This window comes from Takifugu rubripes, chromosome 5, assembly GCF_901000725.2.
Source record: "Takifugu rubripes chromosome 5, fTakRub1.2, whole genome shotgun sequence".
NCBI lineage: Eukaryota > Metazoa > Chordata > Actinopteri > Tetraodontiformes > Tetraodontidae > Takifugu > Takifugu rubripes.
In genome coordinates, this window is record NC_042289.1 from 5,810,442 (window position 1) to 5,818,353 (window position 7,912).

The following is a 7,912-nucleotide window of genomic DNA, read 5'->3' on the forward strand; positions in this document are numbered from 1 at the left end:
TTTTACTCCTCTGTGTTTATGGGAGGCAGATCATGGTGAAACATTGACTAAGGTCTATAAAAAGGTCAGAGCTCATCTGCAGCTCAACATTTCTCAGTGATCAAGTACCGTTACGTGACTCTTCAGTCTGACCTGAAGACTGGGGGCGTTTCAGCCAAGACCGCAGCCTCTTAGCGCCCTCTAGTGGACAAAGGTGGTAAAGCATACCTCCCTGGGTCCAGTCAGGTCCATATTTTCAGATCGATTCAGCAAAGAAATGTTACTCATTCTGTGAATGTTGGTGAGTGATTCTGTTTATCATTTCAACGGAAAATATTTAGATTTTTGTTCCAGCTTAATTTTCTGAGGAGAAACCACCTTTAAATGACGTAAACCTCCAGAAGGCAGATGTGTCTCCAGTAGTGAGGGAATGTGTGTGTGCGTGCGCGCGCGTGTGTGCGCGCGTGCTGCAGCCTTTTCAATTGTATATATGCAAAATAGATCTGCTTTTGTATTTCTTAATCTTTTAGGGCATTTAGAATTTGTAATGCGTCGAGAAAGGGTGTGTGTGTGTGTGTGTGTGTGTGTGTGTGTGTGTGTGTGTGTGTGTGTGTGTGTGTGTGTGTGTGTGTGCCTGGCCCCGTCTGTGACCACGACTGTGTGCAGAATATCAATGAGGATTTCTCAGACTCATTCTTTCTCTCTCTCTCTGCCTGCGAGAGAGAGAGAGCGAGAAAGAGACGCATCAAGGAAAAGCAGTGGATGAAAAAGTCTTTCCTCAAGGACACAGTTCACATATTTATTACCCTCATCTCTCTTTCTCCCCCACTTTCTCTCTCTCTCTCTTTCTCTCTCTCTCTCTCTCTCACACACACACACACACACACACACACACACACACACACACACACACACACCCACACACCACCAAGTCCAAAACCCACTAAAGCCAGAAGGCAGCGTGATGGCGATGCTGTCTAGACAACTTATCAATGGACTTCTGAAAAAACACCACTTGGACATGTGCATCTCCTGTTGTCCATGTTTAAATGTTGTCATGTGTGTGTGTGTGTGTCTGTGCGTGTGTGTGTGTGTGTGTGTGTCTATGCGTGTGTGTCTGTGCGTGTGTTATGTCTCCATTACTACTGACTGTGCATTTTTCTTTTTATTCTTTTTAATAAAGGTCAAAAGGGTCAGAGATCATTATGATGAGAAGAGAGTAATCCTGTTGTTATGTTGTCAGAAATATTTATTACCATGTTACTAACCTTTAATAATTAGGACCAAACCAAGATAGAGGTCAGTACTCAAACACACCCATCTAGTCCCTCTTAACATTGGTTCATTAGACAGAGTCACAGTTAATGATCACACCTACCCAAGGATTCAGCAGGACCCTGGACAGGTCATCAGTAACAAAGAATAAACCCTGGACAGGTCACCAGTAACAAAGAATAAACCCTGGACAGGTCATCAGTAACAAAGAATAAACCCTGGACAGGTCACCAGTAATAAAGAATAAACCCTGGACAGGTCACCAGTAATAAAGAATAAACCCTGGACAGGTCACCAATAATAAAGAATCAACCCTGGACAGGTCACCAGTAACAAAGAATAAACCCTGGACAGGTCATCAGTAACAAAGAATAAACCCTGGACAGGTCACCAGTAATAAAGAATAAACCCTGGACAGGTCACCAATAATAAAGAATAAACCCTGGACAGGTCATCAGTAATAAAGAATAAACCCTGGACAGGTCACCAGTAACAATTACCTGGTAGTATTAGTAACAGTTCATCAATTTTCTGAATGTTTTGTTTATATTATATTGATTGAAGACAGTTTGGGCATCTGCAGTGAGTAAAACTGACAGCGAAGAGGAGTAGTGAGGGAGGACAGACAGACAGACAGACAGACAGACAGACAGACAGACAGACAGACAGGTAGGTCCTGGCTGCTGGTGAGAACCAGTTTGCTGATTGTCTTGCAGTCATTGATATGGAAATGCATATTGAAGAAAGGGACTTTGCGAGCGTGCACGTGTGTGTGTGTGTGTGTGTGTGTGTGCGCGCACACACGTGTGTGTGTGTGTGTGTGTGTGTGTGTGTGTGTGTGTGTGTGTGTGTGTGTTCAAATGCTTTAAAAACCAGAAGCACTTGTTAAAGCTATTACTCATTAACCTTTGCTGAACTTCCCTCCTGCTCAGGATCAGGTTTTCACCTGAATAACAATGATTCCATCCAACATCTTCATCATCTTAATGAGGAGTTTGATGCAGTTGTACATTTATTTTCACTTTTAAAGCTTATATGGATCCTGGGGCAGCAGTTTGAGGGGTAAAAACATCCTTCAAGAAATTTCAGGTCCCCCTCCACAATGGAGAAAAAGTCCCAAAGATAAAAGCACATCAAGGAAAACAATAAATCATTAGAAAATAGGCCAGTGTAATTCAATTTTAACCAAAAACTGCCCCCTGTGCTGCGAACAACCACCATTTTCATCTAAACCTGGACACAATATGAGCGCCAGGAACTCTGCCAGCCTGGACACGACGTCCCTCCTCCGCTCTCCTTCTCTAATCTGCAGTAATTTCTCACCCTGTCCTCCAGCCTCACTGAGAATAAAAAAAAAAGGCACTGCCCCATCCCCCATTATCCCCTCACATTTGTGCCCCCTCCTTCTGCCCCAGTGACTGCTAGTGCTGTTCTTTTGTTTCTGCTGGAATAAGAACTAATTGCCCTCTGGCTCCAAGCCAGAACCTAGTCGAGGTGGTAAGAGGAGCACACACACACACACACACACACACACACACACACACATATATGGATATACATTAGTTTCTCATTATTTATTAAAGGATATTATTAAGGACCTCCAGGAGTCTATTAGAACGCTTATTTAAAATTAGCAATTGCAAATTTATTTATCTGAATTATTTATCCACATGACTTCAAATTCAGTGCGCGATCACTGGGACGTACGTGTCCAACTACAGTGTGGAAATAAAAGGAAATATGTCCAAAATTCCAGTTAATGAAAAGTCAGAATTCCCATACAGGGTTCCGTTTCCTTAATTGTTATTTTTCCTGTGCACCTGACACTGCATGTCTGCTTCTGTTCCCTGTTTCCGGGTACATGCTCAAAATTAAGATAATGACACCACGCAAATAACTCACGTCTTTTTTTTTAAGGAAATGAATAATTTGGGAGGTTATTTATATGTTAAAAGATGAACACCCTGGTTGGCAGCATGCAAAGAGGCTCAAAGCTGACACAGACCCCCATCCGAGTTCCGTGAATCTGTCTCCAAACTAAAACTCAAATAAATTGTACATTTTCCAGGGTCAGCCCTCGGTAACCTTCCTGTTGCAGGTAAAATAGCACCCGTTCAGGGTGAACGCGGTCCAACGTCCCCAGCACAAAACGGTCAGTCATGGACGAGGGATGGACTGATCCGGTACCAGGTCGTGTCTGTTAGTTGGGTTTATGGAAATGGTGCCAGCAGTCGGTTTGGCTGTAACTCTATGCTCGCCTGAATAAGTCATGCAGGCTCAAACTCTGGCCCGAACACGTGTGGATCCTTGCGTGGATTCTTACATCTAGTTGATGTAAATACTGTATGCGTAATCCTGAGGGTTAGAGAGCACCGCAAAGACATCAAAACAGGTTAATACGGATGCTGTTACAGGTGACAAAGGTGTTCAAAGCCTTCCTGACTGCTTGATAGAAGTGTGAGCATCTGTGTGCGTCAGCACCATGAAGAAATCAAGCATTACATCTGGAACCAGCTCTACTGTTGCCTTGGTGATGCCTGACATGCTGACATGGCCACTCTATTGTACAGTCTTACACACACACACACACACACACACACCAGTAATGAGATCAAGATACTGGCAATGTGCCAGGACAGTCCACACACAGACACACACCCTTGTATTTCTATCTTTGTGAGGACATAATTCGTTCCCCAGCCCCTCATCCTAATGACGGAATCCCCAACCTGAGCCTGAACCAAATTCTAACTTTGACCCTCAAACAGCCCTTCCATGTTGTGAAGACCAGTCCACACACACACACACGCACACACACACACACACACACACACACACACACACGCCTTCCCTTCCACCTACGTACTGGAACATTCAGAGAGCACACGTTCAAACACAGCAGCTTTGGGAGAAGACTAAAATAAATTCTCTCAGCTATAAAAGTGAGCGTAAAATATTTTCAGCTGTCCAAGCGCGAACTGGCGTTGAGAGGGAAAGAATTAACGGAGCTCTTTATTAAACGTGAGTCTGAATAAAGGCTGAGACATCCGTCATTTCTCTGCGCCCCCTCCCCGTCACCCCTCCATCTGCCATTCTTTTTTTTTAACCCCCCATCACATCACTCTGTGCTTTGTCATTCGCGCTTTGATCTCTGGTTACATGCTCTCGCTCCCAGAGAGGTCCACCGGCCGGTCCGGCCTGGACAAAGGGCCAGCAGTGGCCCTATCCATGACAATGGCCCCCACACTGCAGAGGAGGCTTTTGGGATGGAAACTAAAGTGTGCGTTACATCTCAAAGAGGGACATTTTGTGTTCACAAGTTGCTGCTCCGACTTCCAACATTTAAAAGATGACGATGCCAGCGACCAAAATGCTTACTAACGTCTTTCGAGCTAAGTCGCTACAACATCTACACCATGTCCAGTTGATGTCTGATCAACTCGAACTGCCCCCCCTCTCCAAAAAAAAAATCTGGTTTCTCTTTATTGAGGTTTCTGTGTTTACTAGAATTTAACTGGGGCGCTCCTGAATGAGCAATGACATCACTTTTCAGAGAACTTATTGTATAGATGATGGTTCTATCATACGTGTTCATCATTCCTGTCACACAGGACCTCCTCAGGAGCAGATTAGCAGTGCAGCTTATGCCACTACAGCTAGCCTGGTCACTTCCTCACTCTTACATAACCTTCCTCCGTTAAGTTCACGTCCACACTTTCTCCCTTTGCTAGTCCACTTGTAGTCACATGCAACCAAACCATGGTCCACGATTTCAGGTAGACTCGAGTTCACTTGTTGGTTCAGGTGAGTTTGAACACCTGCGCCAATGATCTTTTGATCTGCCTAAACAGAAAAAAAACTGTTCCGGTGTGAGAGCCCCCTGAGTTGGACACTGTAGGCATTTTTCAGCTATCTAAACAACTATTACCCCCCCATTAGCAGAAAATTAGTGTCCTCCAGCCATTTTGTAGGCTTGTCTCTTATGATTGCTGATGTGCATCTTACATCATTAATCAAGAGTCATGTAAGACTAACTACACCCCGAGGGTTTGGCAGATGTGCGTCTAGGCTGGAATGTTAAAAACAATACCTTTATGATGGGCGGGCTCCTGGAACAGTTAGGCCACACCCACAAGCCCGAGTTTTGATTGGCAGGGGCGAACAGTGGAGGTTTGTGAAGAAAACTGCCTCCAAGACATCCATCTCTGCCAACAGCAACATTGCCAACAGCAACATTGTTTCAAGCCCATGAAGGACAGCCACTCCGACATTATCATAGAAAATACGGCAAAATGAAACATTTTGACTAAAATATCAAGCGCTGGACCAGAATCAACTGACAGCGGCACTTCCTATCCAAATACTTCTATTTTCAGGAGAAGAAAAAGTGGTTTTGGGGCTATGTTTCTCTTTATTACTCATTAACATGAGTAGACACGAGTGTGGGCACGTCTGGGTATGTAGCACCATCACAACCAGCCCTCCCATCACCATCTACCTAGGGACAGAAATGGAAACTGTAGCCTTTGAGAAACGTTTCTGAAGAATCAGAGGCAGCTGGAGAAGGTGGATGCGCAGGTATCAAAGTCCGAGTGTAATTTTAGCCGCAGCAAATCGATGGTGGAGCTGTCAGAAAGCAAAGCGAGGCACAGAAATCCTGCACAAACACGCCACCTGATCTTACGGATTACAAAAAACAAGGGCACATCCTGATGTAGGATGTACGCTAGCTGGGAGGGGACAAATGCAAAGATTCTCTCTGATAATGGAGAGGAAGCGCGCACAAATACGCTGCGTCTGCCGCTGCACCAGCAGGAAGTGAGGGAGGGGAGCGGCGGTGATTACAGGAGAAAAGATGGACAGAAGACGAGAGGGCCGCAAAGCAGCCAAAGTCACAAACATGGCGGATGTGCTCAGAGAGACGTGATCGTTTAGGGAAGTCAGTGGTTTTCTGAAAGGCGCAGATATGCTGCAACACCACGACGCCTGCAGCTTAGTCCCACACACATTAGTGCTCAGGACAAGCCTATTACTACTTGACATGCAAAGCTCTTCGTTGACCTCCTGTCAGTCTGTCTCTCTTTTTCCATCACGGAGAGAGAGACAGGTAGGCGTCCCTGTTTTTGCCTGTGTGAAACTCCTGCAGTCAGGCCTCAAAGACAAGAGGAACTGACTAATTTATTCTGTATTTGGTGAAGATGGCATACATGTCTACGTGTACCAGGTTCCTTGTTTACCCGGGCTACACACGGGGTTGTGTTTTTCCCCTTTGATCCTGAGTGGAGCCTGTGCGTGAGCGTGTCAATAATTAAACTTTCGCTTGCTCTGTTTGCTCACCGCTCTGTCTGTCAAGGTGACCGTCGTGTCACATGCTGTTACCAAACCCTGACTGCACGGCTACGCACGCATTCCCCCTCCTGATGCTAGCACGCTACAACAGGAAAGAGCCCCGTCTCACTGTTGCCGCTGTGGGGCTGTTTTCACTCTGTTCCCTTCTATTCTTTTCTGGTCTGCTTTGTTCGGGTTTCCATTCACCGCCTCTGGACCTTTCTGCTTTGTCGTGGTCGAGCGTGCGCCTCATCTACCTGCATATATTTGGATGTATGAGTGAGCCACACCTGCAGAATATTGTACCTAACCTACAGTAGCTGCCGCGTATCTTCTATCGCGGCACGAGTGTGTTCACCAGGTTTGTTTGCTCGTGTCAAAGTGGCCCAACTTGAATCATGTCAGGGTGTCCCGGACAGCACAAACATACAGCGAATATGGAACGTTCGAATCAATCAATCAATCAATCAATTAATTATTTGGACTCTGCCGCCATCTTGTTTATTAGCTCCTCATACTCTTAGCTAGCGTGTATCCCTTCTTTTCTTAATTTTAAAGAATTGCGATCTCGCATATACGTCACACCACTATAATAGTGCAACAAAATCTAAACAAGCATTTCAACTTTTAACTCTTGAACTTCATGTGATGATGCAGCCCAAAATCCAAAGATAATGAGGTTAACGAAAAACGTTTCTGGTTGAAAACACACAAAAATCTATGAATAAATGGTCACATTTAACATGTTTTTCATGTTTTATGGTTTATCCTGTTGCAGTGGGATATTTAATATCTCAAAAGTAATAGCAATACAATAGAGCCATAAATCAGTGTCATTCATAGCTAGTTTAGCTTTGTTATTAGATGTCATTAGAGAGTTTGAAGAGTCAGATCCAAGGAAGCCGGTCGCAGAAGAAGGCAACGAGGTACAGCGTACATCTTATATGCACAATGGGTTACACATACATTCTGTACGAGATTAACAATGCTACACAGTTGCTTGTCTTCCGGTTGTTGAAATGTGGGTCTGCTGCATCTCCCAGTTGTATATTATGCGATAAACAGGAAAACGGTCTAAATGAACTCCATGAAAACATGCATATCACCTCCCAAAGTTGAGGAGGACAGGCTCCTGTCAGTTACGCAATTTTCTCCATTGCATGTGAGCCGGGACAAGGAAGGTTTCTGACGTGACGCCAAAATCTAATTTTAAGCACAGCTCGATTAAACAGTGCATGTAAACGTACTGATTGTTAACGTTGCAAAGCACAGCTTTTTCTTTAGCAACATCTCCTTTGTGTATGAGAATGTACAATGCATATTCAAACAC